Raw genomic sequence first — 14,770 nt, forward strand, 5'->3', positions numbered from 1 at the left:
GGCTGGGCTCTGAAGAGCATGGAGGGTATTCCGGGCAGAGGGATGGCTGGGGCCAGAGGCACTGAGGCACAACCCCACGTCAGTACCCTTCACCCCAAGCGTACTGGGGGACACACAGTGGGAGTGGTGGGCGTCTGATGTCTTTTTGGCTGCTCTGTGCGTGGCCCCTTCCTATTTGTACGCCCTCGGCGGAAACGCAGCGGCCAGACTCCCCTCTGCGCCCCCAACTACACTGAGGCAGGAGACCTGGGCTTGGCCAATCATGGGCTTCCTGGCTGTCACATGACCTGCGCGGGCCAATCGGATGCTCGTAAAGAGAAAGGGCCTGGAATTCGGCCGTGGCCACGTGGCCCAAGGTCCTGCTACTGGTCCGTCCCGCCCAAGGACATCGCAGGCTTCATGCTTCCCAGCTTCCCAGGCTGCCGTTGACAAATCTGGCTTTGCGCCTCCTGCCCGGTCTCCAGACCCTAGCTGGGACCAACGCCCTATCCCGTTTCTGGCAATCAGAGCACCCCACCTGGCACCGAGCTGTTACGCTGAGTGTTGATGGCTCACCGTGATGGACAGTTCCGGAGCGGAGGGTCACCTGCTTTGTGCCACGTGTCCGCCGGCTGCCGCAGACCTGGCTGGCACGGTGCAGACCAACCAGGTGGCTTCCACTGCCAGAGAGCTGAGGGAAGAGAGGAGGGCGCCGGGCACAGGGCTGCCAAGGGAGCACCGAGCCTGCACCGCGCTGGGCTCCGCACCTGCTCAGATCCGGCCGTTTGTGGGGTGTGGTCAGCATCAAATGAAATGCAGGCAAAAAACAGCTTGGTTGCCAGACCAGGTACATACATACATTCTATAAAAGAATTTGGGCAGCAGCCTCTGAGCTTAGCAGCCTTGTGGGTGAAACCGAGCCTACAGTAGCTCTGGAGAAAGACACAGTCACATTTGGAGATGCTGGGGGTTAGGACCCAACATATGAATCTGGGGGGGGACACACAATTCAGCCCCTAACAGTAACACATGTAAAAGCTCTAGCACATAGCAGAACCTCAATAAATGTCACACCTGCTTCACCGAAGTTTCAAGAGAATAATAACTAGCACTGCCTGAGTGCCCACCGAGGGCCAGTAACACGCCGTGCATCTTACACACATCACCTCTCAGCCAGGGAACGACCCGGCGACATGGTTCACATCCTGTCCCAGGGCCTGCCAGACACTCACTTCCTCCCGTGGCCATGCCCTGCATGGGAGGCGCTGCAATGTATTCACTCGGCACTGGCTCATTCCTTCAACCCATATTCAGAAGGCTACTGTGTGACAGGCCCTGTGCTATCCATGGGCATGGGCAGTTTGGTAAGCAACACACGTCCTTAAGAAACTTCCTTCCAGCTGGGGAGACAGACGCCAAACAGGGCAAGCAGTGTTGGTGAGGTGTACCTAGGGGATCCCAGGAAAGGCCTCCTCAAAGCAGGCCCTGTACGTGGGCCTGGACTGCTGGTGTGGTGTGACACTGGGGAGAGGAAGAACACTCTAGGCAGAGGGGCTGGGTGTGCAAAGGCTCAGGACAGGACTGTGCCCTGTGTGTCGAGCTCTGAGGGAGAGGCAGGTGGGGCGTGACTCTATCTCCCACAAGACCAGGGACAATGACCACACCTCCGAGAGTCTACTTCTTCCCTCACAAATGGCCAACGCTAAGACCTCAGAGCCTGACTCTGGGGGGTCCAAATCCCGACTCCAGCACTGCCTAGCTGCCTAGCTGGCTTCTCTGTGCCCATTTCTTCCTCTGGGACTTGGGGATGCAAATCTCCAACTCTAGGATTATCCCGGGGAAGACTTAAGTTAATATAGGCAAAGGATTTAGCACGAGCCTGGGACCCAGAAGGCTCTAAAGACAGCATTTGCCGTTCCTGTGCTCATTCATCGGGAGTTACCTAGGGATAAGAGGAAGAATGTGGCAGGGCCATGTGCCCGAAGGCAGAGGCTGCATGGGTTGGGTCAAGGGCCTTCCTTCTCTGCCGAGTCCCTAGAGCATCCTGCTCCACTCCCCTGCAGCCTGTCCTCCCCAAACCTAGTGAGCTCTTCCCTGTTGGCCCCCCCTCTGCGGAGACCCTGCTGGCCCAGGGCACAAGCTCAGCCACACCCTCCCCACAATCATTACGAACGGGCTCAGGAGCCCCACGTGTTCACCTCTGCCACCTGCCCTAGCATGTGAACCTGTGGCTTTTGGTTTTGGAGCAAATGCAAAACCCTCTGCCTTTGTGCCAGAACAGAGCCCCGGGCGGCCCCAGCAGCTGCAATTTCCTGTTCAGCACACACAGGAACCCCAGGAAAAGCTTGTCCCTTCCCGTCCCCCACGGAGCAGCACAGCCTGGCGTTTCTGAAGCCACCCCACCATCAGATCCTGGGGGCCGTGGACCAAACGTTGATATCTCCCCAGAATTCATATGTTGAAGCCCTAACCCCCAGGGGGATGATATTTGGAGGTGGGGCCCCTGGGAGGCAAGCAGGTCACAAGGGTGGAGCCCGCAGAGGGATTAGCGCTCTTCTAAGAAGAAATGAGAGAGCTTGCTTCTCTGCATCACGCGAGAAGGTAGCCGTGTGCAGGCCGGGAAGAGAGCTCTCACTGAGAACCAAACTGGTTGGCACCGTGACTGTGGATTTCAGCCTCCAGCATTGTGAGAAATCTCTGTTTACTGCCAGGCTTGACCGAGACAGCGGGGAGTGGCATCTGTGGGGGCCAATCCACGTGCAGGGAGAACAGGGCCCCAGAATCAATACTTGAGTGTGCCGGGGCGGGGGGGCTCTGCAGCCAGCGGGGGGGTGGGCAGGCCATCTCCAAGAGCCAGGCTCTGATCCACGTAGCCAATCCAGGGAGCCAGGAGGCACCCAGCCGTTGCCACGGTGCCCATGGGGCCATGGCAAATCACTTCCTTCCGTGGCGCGCTCTGTCCCGGGGACCCACTGGGTCTCTCTGCCGGGCCTGGGAGTGTCAGGAAGCAGCTCCTGGGATCAGCGAGCAGCCAGTGGCCTGCAGCCTGCAGCCCTCACATGCCACGCTCACCACGGAGGGGAGAGGCGGCCTTGCAGTCCCGCTCTCCCTCTATACCTGGCCTGCCTATGAGATGGTAACCTCATGGCAACAGCAGGAATCCTTCCATTCGCCCATGTGTTTCCACAAGCTCTTCCGGCATGCCTCCCAGGTGCCGGGCTCCAGGCTGAGGCCTGGGGAGGGAGAGAAACAAGATGGGGGCCTGGCCCTCAGGTGCTCATGGCCTCAGGACACGGGGTTTGGGACCAGCCTGGGGAGTGGCCGGCTCGGTCTGCCCAGGGAGATGTGTGTTTGCTACAGGAATTCACACCTGCACGACCACGTGCTCCTTATGTTTCAGGTGCAAGTTCAGCGTCATCCCCACGAAGCCTGCAGCACCCCCACTTTATTCTGCGTACCCTGCCAGCATTCCAAAGCACTCCCAACGGCAGCGTCAGAAGACAGAATGGAGAATCCTAGAGCAGAGCAGGAACGGCATCACGGAGGGTGGGTGCTGGCCGGGGCCCTCAAGAAATCAAGTTCAGCTCCTTTTATAGAAAGAGGAACAAGCCCCAAGAGGTCAGGTCACCTGCCCGAGGTCATTGGGGAGTCACATGGCAGGGCAGGATTCATGCTCAGCTCTGATGGCAAGCCTGTGTTCTTCCCACCCGCACAGCAGGCCACCCCACTCTCCTCTTTGGCCCAGAGCCTAGCTCTTTGCTAATGGGACCCACACAGCTGAGTTGGCCCAGCTTCGGACCCCTACGGACTGCTCTGCACCCATGGGACTTAGAGGGCCCGGAGGGGTCTGCCAGGCCCCCGCCGCACGCCCAGTGCCTGGAACAGGTCTGGCACACGGCAGATGCTCCGTACATGTTGATTGCATGAATAAAAGACCTGAGCGGGAGAACGAGGGCTCTGCATTCAGTACCTCGGCGCTCAAACGAAGACCAGGAAATCCTGGACAATTCCTTCTGACTAACTCCACAACCGCATCTTGAGCGCTGCCATTTGCAGCCAGGCCAGGGGCTCCCATGCCGGGGCCTTCCCAGGAGGCTGCCCCTGCCAGCATCCCAGGCTCCTCGCCCCTTCTCCCGTGCTCAGCTCCAGCCAGACAGAAATGGGAGCAGCCTCCCCAATGTGCCTGGGCTCCACACATGGCCTACAGGGTCATGCCCCCCCCTTACCCTCCTCATGAAGCCTGTCCACACCCCCAGTGATGACAGCCACCCCCTTCTCTGCCACCCTCACCTCTAAAGGCCACTGGCCCGTTAGGGGTCTGTTCGCACACCTCCTGCTAGACGGTGAGCCCCCCGCAGGAGTGGCCACAGTAATGGAAGCCCCAGGAAGCAGCTGGAACCAGACGGAGGTTACCATCTCATAGGCGGGCCAGGTATAGAGGGAGAGGCTCCAGGTGTCCAACCTACATGGACACGGCACAGGTAGGACGCTGGGAAGGAGGCGCCTGGGCCCAGGTCACCCACAATCCTAGTTCCTCCCCCCGACACGGAGTGCCACTGAGGTGGGCGCCGGTGCCCCTGCTTCGCAAATGAGGAAACGAGCCAGAGAGCAGGCCGGGTGAGGACCGCGGTTTGAAATTCGGAAGGACAGCACCGCGCCAGCACCCACACTCCCCGGCTGTCCAGCACGGCGGCCCCTCCCGTACCATCCTCTTGGTGCACCTGCCAACAAGTCCGTCCCATCTCTCCCTGCAGCGATTCCACAGCCAGGCTGTCCAGCGGGTATCCGGAAGAGAAGGCTGGAAGGGCCTCCTGGGAGGAGACCTTCACGGTCTCTGTTCGCCTCTGGTTCCTGTCATGGCTGTGCCTGATCCCCTCTAGCAGCTGCCGGGACAGACGCCTCTTTACAAGACGTCAGGACACGGCTGGCCTGAAGCTCCCATCGTCCAGCCAAGTTTGCAGGAGCTAATATCAAGTGACACCATCCCAGTGTCCAGCTCCTGGACGTGGGGCTTGTTTGGTTCTGTGGAGGGGGATGGGGGACAGGGAGGAGACCAATGTCACAGAGCCACCTGCGACTCTACCATCAAAGGTCAGGGCCTCCATTTTTCTGGCTCAGAAACCACAGCTTGTCAGGGCCAGCTGGAGTTTAGCAGGCCTGGACAGCTGACTCCACTGAACCAAATTCACAAGAGACTGATGAATAAGCCAGGCAACTCCTTTACGCTGCTAACACTGACAGTGAGCAGAACAGGCGCCAGGCCCCTTGTTAAGCGTCTCAGTCATGAACAAGGGCCCTGCAAAGTGGGCAGCAGATGGCCGCAATCTCCAGAATCAGAGCCAGAGCCCTGAGAGGTGAAGGGATCAGCTCCAAAGTCCCAACCAGGAAGGGGCAGAGCTGGGATTCAAACCCAGGTCTGCCTGACTCCTAGGATATGCACAGTCTTTCGCTACATATTGTCCGACCCTGAGCCACACGCTTTCCTCTATCCCAAGGGTTGGCATGAGCCAGGGAAAACAAAACCAACAGGATGTTTATACAGAGAAAGAAATCTAATAAGGAACTGGCTCATGTGATTATGGAGGCTGAGAAGTCCAAAAGCTGCAGGGTTGGCCAGCAGCCTAAAGACTCAGGAAGAAGTCATGTTGCAGTTTGTGAGTCTGAAGGCCGTCTTCTGGCAGAATTCCCCCTCGCCCAGAGGACGTCAGTCTTCATCCTATTCCAGCCATCAACTAATTAAACGAGGCCCACCCATATCCTAAAACGTAATCTGCTTAACTCAATGTCTACTGATCTCAACGTTAGTCACGTCTAAGAATGCCCTCACAGAAACATCTAGAATAATGTCGGACCACACGTCGGGGCACCACAGCCCAGCCAAGTTCACAAATAATCATCACAGTTGGCAAACTCTTCCTAAAAAAGGCTGGAGAGTCAACGTGGAGAGAAGTCTGTGGGCCACACGGCTCCTGTCGCAGTTCCCCACCTCTGGCGTGATCATGCAAAGGCAGCCACACACAATCCATAAACGAGGTGGGGCTGTGCTCCCATAAAACTGTAGTTACGAAAACAGGCAGCGGGCTGGATTTAGCCCTCGGGCTGTCGTTGCCATCCCGGTTCTAAACCCAACTACCGGGGCAGACGCAGCCCGAATTTCTGACCATGACGTTGTGTTTTTCTAACTTAAACGCCCCATCTTTTATTTTCATTTCTAAGCTGATTTTCACATCCCTTAAAAAAAAAAAAGTGGCTCAAATCAGATAATTAATAGTCAATTAAGAGTAAATCTCAGGCCCTCCTACAGGGTAAAAATAAAATAAAATGATGAAGACCCCAAGCCTCACTAAGATGTGTTTTAAGACTAGAAGGAAGGAAAGCCATGAAAGAAAACAACAGCAAATATTAAAGGGAAACCCCAAATCAAGCAGTCAAGTATAAGAGAACTAATTCCAGTGCCGTCGATCAGAAGGACACCCCAGTCCATGGTCATGAACAGCACGAGGGGCCCCGCGGTCCTGGCTGTTGCTCTAGATTAAGCTCACCAAAGAATATACTGTGCTGCTGTCTTGCTTCTCCTTGTCTGTAGTGAGAAAGCTCTGACAGGGCTGAAAAGCCAAATGTATCACCCGTCTCCTAACATTTAACCACCTCCTTGAAGCTTCATTTTATGCTAACACCATGGACATCAATTCTTGATGGAACAGAGTTCACGGTCAGGGGATAAATGAATGCCCAGTCACGTCCAAGAAGAAAGGCTCTGGGAATGCAGGCCGGCTCCCAGGAAGCTTCCAGAGGTCTGAGGATGAGGGGTTCCTCCCTGAGGACGGCCTGCTCCAACTGGTCGGTACAGAAAAGGTGTAAGGAGGACACACCCCCAGAGGGGCTGATGGCCTTGTCCAAGGTCACACATCCTATCTACAGGAGCCTGACCCCCACCTGAATGCCCCAGTCACCTAGGCTAAGGATGCTGCTCAGAGCCTAGTCCATCAAGATCACCTCCCAACTGGGCCTGGACCAAAGGTGGGATGTGAACTTCCACTTAAGAAGTGGCCACGTGAATCCACTTCCTTCCCCACAATGAGCTAGCTGCATTTTCCCCAGCACCAGTATCAATGAGAGTCCGCCATAACTAGACCCTTGATGGCCATGCTGCTTCACAGCGGCCACCTGCACGGTCTCCCCTGATCTCCCCTGAAGCCCTGGGAGGTCCATGATGATCATCCAGATTTCCCAGAAGGCAGGCAAGACCCAGAGAGGTCTAGCAAGTTGCCTGAGATCACACAGCCTGCACCAGTGGTCTGGCTCCAAAATCCGTGCTTTCTCTGCTCCACTTCTAGTGCCTTATATCCGTGAAAAGCCAAAGGGGACTCCCCTAAGTGACAAGACCCCACCACCACAGGGTGCTGGGAAAAACTGGCGTTCAGAGTGTCAGTGTGAGGTCAGGCCCACAGCCAGAGATTCGCAGTCATACTGAGCACTCATAATCTCTGACTGAGCCCACCCAAGACAGCGGCTGAACCACAGAGGGAGGAGGGGCCTGAACCATAGCATCTGCCCATCTCCATAGGAGAAATACTCATACTATGGCCAAGTTCAAACTGCTATCAAGATAATGACCAACTCACAAAAGGAAAAGCTTGGTAAATGGCTCTCATGAACTAGCATGAGCCGCTTTGGAATGTGATCTTCAGCATGTGATGGGGTGAGGGCCACCTCCTGGGACAGAATAAGGCAGGGCCACAGGGCTTCCAGGGACCTCCGCAGCGAGGAGGGCCTGGCAGAGACACCGGCAGGCCTGCAGAACCCAGGACGACCCAGAGGTTAGACCACCACGCCCTGGTTCCTTTGTAAGTCCGCTCTTCCCCAGTCTATGTCCCGGAGGGGACTGAGCGCCAAGCCCGCACCGGGGACCCTGTTTTCCATCCATTCCCTGTTCCCGGTTTCCAAACTCCTCCCGCCCCACCCCCCTGGCTTCTCTGTGTGCAAGCTTCTGGCCCTCTGCACCCAGAATTCTCTGGAAGGAAGATGCCCTCCTACTCCTAGAGCTGCTTTCTCACCCCCAAAGAGAGCAGGGAGTGCCTGGGCGTGGTGAAGAACACCCTGCGCCCCAGCCCCATAGCCATAATGGCTGCCCTACGCCAGGTGGGGACAATCCGCCAGGATCAGGCCAGAAACTACTTTCACCTGAAATCACGCCCTGCCCTGCCTTCCCCACGCCCCACCCAGGCTCCCCGGGGATCACGTCCTTACTAATCACTTGCACTCCTGTCTGGTCTCAGGGTCAGCTTCTGGGGAAGCGCTCCCATGAGAGCCTGGGTTCTCATGATCTCAAGCCTACCTCAGATGCTTTCCAGCTGCATGGACTCAGGGTGGAGGCTGGGCCAGACACCTGCTCTCCTCTCTCCCCACCATCCACGCCCCCAACCCAGTCCCCTGCCATGCTTGCCCACTCTGAGCCGGGCCCCCGCAGCGGCAGGGGAGTGAGCGTAAGTCAGAGGAGGTCCCCGAGGATCTGGGCCAGTGCCCCATGCTGAACCACATTTCTATTTCTGTAGCAAAACATGAAAATTCACACTAAAGGGACAAATAAGGACTCTCAATCAACTCAAGCCTCTCAATCAACCCAATTTAAGTCAGGTTTTGCTGCCAAACAAGTTACAAAAAATCTCCTGGCTTTTGGAGCTTTGGGGATCGGAGAAGATCGGTGAATGGTCTTCGTTTGTGCAGAGTCACAGGAGGTTTTCTGTCCTACTTCCCGGGGAAGGGGGTAGCTGGACTGGAGGCCGTGTCTCCATGTTGGCAAATCCCCTTCCAGGCGGTGGCTCTCCTTTACGCTTCCAACAGCCGTGCGCATGCATGTGCGCTTCTCCACCCTCCCTACGCCTGGCACTGGCGTCGTGAGAATTTGGCACAGCTGAAGGGTATGGAACGGGACCACCTCATTTCCCCGTTGAGACCCAGCAGGATGGCGGCGCCCCCTGCGCAGCGCCCCCTGACGCCCAGGCCACGCTGGTTGTCCCTCCTCAGCGCCCGGCTCCAGACCTCTTACTTCCTGGCTATGGCTGATCCACCACCGGGCCAAGAGGCGCACAAGCTCCAAATCTGAGCCCTGGGTTCCACCATGGACACAGTAATCGTAACAGCTAACGTGACTGTACTTATTACGGTTCTGCCTGATCACTGCCCTTGAATTAACTCCCTTAATCCTCAAGAACTTTATGTGGTAGCAGCCCAGCCTGTTCCGGCTGCCATAACAAAATACCATAGACCAGGGGGCTTATGAGCAACAATTATTCTCAGGTTCTAGAGGCTGGGGAGTCCAAGGCCAGGGCACCAGCAGATTCGGTGTGCGGTGAGGGCCCCAATCCTCAGCGGTCTTTTTACTCTAACTCCACATGGCGGAAGAGACAAGCTAGCTGTCTGGGAGCTCTTTCTGAGACAGTATTCCTAATCATGAAGGCTCTGCCCGCATGACCTCATCACCTCCCAAAAGCCCCACCTCCTAATATCACCCCCTTCGGGTTAGGATCCCGCATATGCATTTTGGGGAGACATAAACATTAAGACCATAGCAGGGAGGTACTATCCTTGACTCCACTGTACACAGCTGAGACCACAGAGGGGAAGTAACATGCCAAGGTCACACAGAGGGTAGGTGGCCCAGCCAGCATGTGGCCTCCGCTCTCCAGAGCTTATGGTCATCACCTTTCTAAGCTGTGCAGCCTCTGGTCACGCAACAAAGCCAACAGTGACAGTGAGTCTCCCCAACATGCTTCTCCCTCCCCCCCCCACTCACCTGCCTGGTGGCGACCACGGTGAACAGTGTCACGCGCATCATCCTGCCCAAAATATGGTATGCATATTTGGACATATATGGACAGCAATGACAACATATCCCACTTTCATCAACCACGGCGTCCCACATCGCCCACCACTCTGCACCGTGCCCATTTCACCTAAAATATCTTAGACATTGGCCCCCTTCAGGGTGCACTGGGCTGCCTCACACTTTCCATCGCCAATCATTACGAGACTCTGGGGTAGTCTGGCCAGTCCTCTACCGGTGGCCAGCAGTTCCTTCTACACTTCGGCATTGCGAACAATGACATGATGCATCTCAGGGACCCATGTCATTCCTCACTTGTGGGAGCTTCTTCAGTAGACAGTGGTTAGAAGTGAGCTCCTTGGGTCCAGCATTGTGACCACTCCCTGCATCCCTACTTCCCCTACGCCCTCACCAGCACACACATCATCGGCCATTCGGTCCTTGTCTCTACGGCAGATGAAAATGGTACCTCATCTTCCCTTGTAATTCACCCGAGTGTGTTTGTCCTCTTCCTCACTCACTACACTCCCTTTTGATCCACAAATTCACAATCCACAGAAGGTTTTCTTGAAATCAACTGGTTTAATCACTTCCATTCCAATCTCCAGGGACCACAGTTTGCATGTATGTTGGATCCGTTCCGTCTTCCCTGTCACTTGCTTTCTCCTCCTTGATGTATATGAATCTGCCTGGCTCTTCCCAGCCGCACCCTCTGGATCTCCCAGTGTGTCTTTGTATTTCCCATTGGCATAATTCCATGGTGGACTTCACCTCTTGGAAGAGGTGATACATTTGGCTTCAGTCCATCTGTTTCACGGGGCTCCGCCATGTTGCCCCCTCTCCTGAATGCTTGCACCCCTACACGGCACTTCTGTCTTACAGGTGTGACCGCCTCGTGTGTCTCTCCCTCAACCAAGACACTGTGTACAGCTGAAATTGTCCTCGGCTTTGTGGCACTTGCTTCTCATGCACGTTCTTCACCTCTTACTTTCCTGGCTTTTTAGAGTAATTTCATACGGAGTCTGTGCTGGTTCCTACTGACTATGACTCATCATTGCATGAGGCAGGTTCTTCCTGAGCCACCCACTTATACAAGATCCGTGTGCAAGACAGCCCAAAAAGCGAGGTAGTTCTCATGATACAAGGCAGTGAGTGAGGGTCAGCTCTTTCGGCCTCTACTGTTTCCCAAGCAATGATAAGAGGCCACAAGGCTGCACCCCACACAGAGCCTCTTTCCCCCCTGCCCGCCCTGCCTCCCCTGGGGACTGCTTCTGGAAAGTATGGTTTGTCCACGTGAAACCATGTTCAGCCCACACTTCCCTGCTTTCCCTTTGTAGAAAACTAGAGTGGGAGGGCTCCGAGCCAACGACGTACTCAAACCCGCTGCTCCACAAGGTGTGGAGAATTCTGCTTCCCTGCTCCGTCTGAGCTCTGCAGCCCTGGGCATCTTCTCTCCCTCTGGAGTCCTCCTGCACCCACATGTGGCCCACATTGACCTTCCCCATACACGGGGTTCCAGATGCCAAGGCAGCATCAGAGATGAACATCTCCACTGGTCCACTTGTTGCTTCAGGATAATTTCCAAGAGGAAAAAAAAGGGGGGGGGGGCGCGGAACACTGTCTCTACCTTGTTGTTTTCAAGCTGGAATTCCCTGAGCCGGGCTGTGTACTCAAGTCATCCTGGTTCCAAATCCGGAATGCTTCCCCTGCCCCACAATGACTCCCTCAGGGGTCGGCACTTTTTCCATAAAGGACCAGAGAAGAAACATTTTCGGCTTTGCAGGCTGCACTGTGTCCGACAAAGCTTCTCAGCCCTGCTGCAGAATGAAGGCACCTGAGCAAATCCGTATAGCTGCATTCCACGCAAACTCCATTTACGAAAACAGGAGGCAGTCCAGGTGTGGTCCGTGGGCCACTGTCTACCGAGCCCCTTACTGGACTAGAATGCAGAGGTCACAAATGCCCAAGCTGTCCTTGGGCAAGCTGACCCCACACATGCACTTTGGCCCACCTGATGTTTGAAGACTTCTCAGTGAACATTTAGAAATTTGTGAGATTTGACCCGCAAACCTGAATTTCTGATTTCTTCCCAGACATCGTAAGAGCCCCTCACATGGAGCATCCCTCTGCCACTCCCAGCATCACACTGCGCTGTGTCTCCTCACATATGGTGTCCTTTGCTCACGGCCCGACCAGCCAGGTTTCCTGGTCACCAACGTGAAGGACACACCTCTTGTTCCATTTCCTCAAAAAGCTGCTGACGTGCTAGGTGAACATGGCCGTCAAGAGACATGGCTGGAACTGCTCAAAAGGAAACTGCATCTCTGGCTTAGGCCATCCTTCCGTCCTGCTGGCCACAGGGGGATGTGAGACTCAAGGGCTGCAAAGGCCTCTTGGGGCCATCGGGTGCGACCCCTTCCTTTTAAAGATGGGGAATTCGAGCCCAGAGAGGAGCTTGGCTTGACCGGAGCCAGGGAAGCCGGGACCAGAACTGTCTCATCAACATCCCTTCATCCAGGACCCCGTCACTATAAACCCGCGAGGGCCCCCGTCTTCAAAGCTGAACTCAACCAAGGCAAAGAGGGACAGCAGAGGGAGTCATGTCTCTCGCCATCTGTCTCCTGTGTTTACGGAGACATACTTGTAAGGACTCAGAAACACGCCCGGGAACTCGGTGCACAGAGACAGGCACAGCAGCTTCCTGCAGACGTGACGGGGGTGGCACTCAGCGGTGCGAGCAAGTCTCTGCCACCTCGATGGCCCCTCGATGCCATGGCTACCTCTGCTGTCTGTCCCTTCCAACCCTCGCTCATTGAATCCTCACAACACCCCTGCGCTTAGATAAAGCACCCACCCACCCTGCGGGAGTGAGCTGCCGACTCCTGTCTCCAAAACGAAGTTTTCTCACGTAACACAACTATGGGCCCTGGCGAGGGAGGGGACAGAAATATTTCGGCTCGTTTCCCTCCTTTCGGTTAGGACCAATCCCCAAGCAGTGCTGCTGTTGGCTTGACTGTGGTTTGACCAGATCTTCTGGAAGGCACACAGAGTGCACCTAATGCCAGAATCCTCACAAAACCTCTCCTTCCCGTCCTTTCTCATCCCAGGCGCCCGGACGAACAGTCCCGGTCCCGGGCCCGCCACCGTGCCCCCAGCCGCACAGAACGACACGGCTTGCCACCCCACAGTCGGTGCTGCTGCAAAGCAAAGTGGGTCATGTGCGACTGGCAAACAGGAGAATGATGTCAGGAGCACGGGGAAGTCGGGCTGGCTCAGGCACGATGTTTCTCGGTGTGTGAATGTTTTGTGCCAGCCAGCGGAGGCAGCTGAACACAAAAACCACGAACAGCCCAACACAGCAAGCTGCCAAGGAAGACAGCACGGGACACCGTGCCCATTGGCTCGCCCGCTCCCTTCTCTTGGCTCAGTCCGGAAGGGTTTGGTGGGCAAGTCTCTCTTTCTGCGCTTGGAACTCGTCTCCACCTGTACATCAAACAACCTTCACCTTGTTTTACAGGAGAAAATTATACAATTGTTCCAACATTTATTAGGAATTCAACATGTGTTTTTTTTTAAGACTTTATTTATTTGAGAGACAGAGAGAAAAAGAGAGAGCATGAGAAGGGGGAGAGGCAGAGGGAGAAGCAGGCTCTCTGCTGATCAGGGGGCCCAACGCGGGGCTTGATCCCAGGACCCTGAGATCATGACCTGAGCCGAAGGCAGATGCTTCACCGACTGAGCCACCCAGGCGCCCCTAACATGTTTTTTAACTGTGCTAGATTTTTAGAGGATTGTTACTACATTTGTTAGCATTCTAGTTCAAAGCTGCATAGGTTTCCAGTGCTCTGCCCCAGCCTTATTCTGCCCACCAGCCCGGGGTTGCCATGCGATTTTCCCAATTTAGAGGTTTCCCAGGAACATATACATCCTGCTTGAGCAGAGACACCCACACTTATCTTTTACTTTTGGCCTGATTTGCTGGTTTTCCATTTATGGTAGAGGGCCAGTTTTTAAAGAAAAATATTAAGCTAATAATAACACGCACGGTGCAGAGGCAGTCCCTGACCCACTATGGTTTACGGGGTAGAAACCTGACACAGCGTGGGCACAGAGCAAACCCAGCGACGATACCAGTCCCAGGACTTCGGAACACACAGTGCAGACGACATCCGGACAGAGGATCCTTTCACGCTGAATCCCTCAGCAGCACTGGGGGGATGTGGGAAGAACTCAGCAAATGATGTTTGTTACTATTGCCACCCTTATTTATAGAAGAGGCAAGAACAAAATAAACGGAATGTTTCCCCTCTATTACCAGGCAGAACAGCTCATTGGACATCCATTAGCAACGGCAAAAGCAGTTCAAATAAACTTGCTTTGCATTAACCCTGCATAAGCACTGGTTGCCCAGCATCAGCAGGAATTACTAATTACTAGTCTGAAGCCCAGAAGGATAAAGAACTAGATTTATTATAAATGCAGGGTGTGCGCTCGTGCAGAGATGACTCGCTTTACCGCTCGTGACGTGCACTGATTTACGGCACGACGTTCTCACTGTGCCGCTTTTCCAGTTTCTAGTGCTCTAAATGAGACGCAGATGAAGAAGGAAATTTGAAATCTAACTTTGGCATGGTTCAAAATAGTTTGTTTCCATCCCAGGAGAGCAGAGATGACAGGTATCTTTCCTGTCATTTTCTTCTAAATTAGGGAGGCGTGATCTGGGCTGACGGATGCTTCTGGTCACAGCCTCACGGTCAGACACTGGGACCAGCCCTCTCCCTTCCCCTGAAAAGTCTGCAAGTCTCCCCACGGCCCTCCTGCCTCCGGGCTCCCCTGCCTGATCTCCTCCTCCCTCCAGATCTGGAGAGATCTTTCTGATCTGACTCCATCACACTCCAGCTTAAATACGTTTGTTGGATGGCTACAACTTCAGGGTCAAGTCCAGATGCACAGGCACATGTCGTG

At 55.1% G+C, this 14,770-nt stretch overlaps 1 protein-coding gene across 2 annotated transcripts in view; it reads right to left on the minus strand.

Annotated features, from left to right (window-relative positions):
• PPP2R2C (protein phosphatase 2 regulatory subunit Bgamma) overlaps positions 1 to 14,770 on the minus strand; it is a 133,310-nt gene that overhangs the window by 87,906 nt on the left and 30,634 nt on the right. The gene's annotated exons all lie outside the window — the stretch shown is intronic.

The sequence above is a fragment of the Leptonychotes weddellii genome, chromosome 2 (genome assembly GCF_054177405.1).
Source record: "Leptonychotes weddellii isolate Sample4059 chromosome 2, ASM5417740v2, whole genome shotgun sequence".
NCBI classification, from domain to species: Eukaryota; Metazoa; Chordata; class Mammalia; order Carnivora; family Phocidae; genus Leptonychotes; species Leptonychotes weddellii.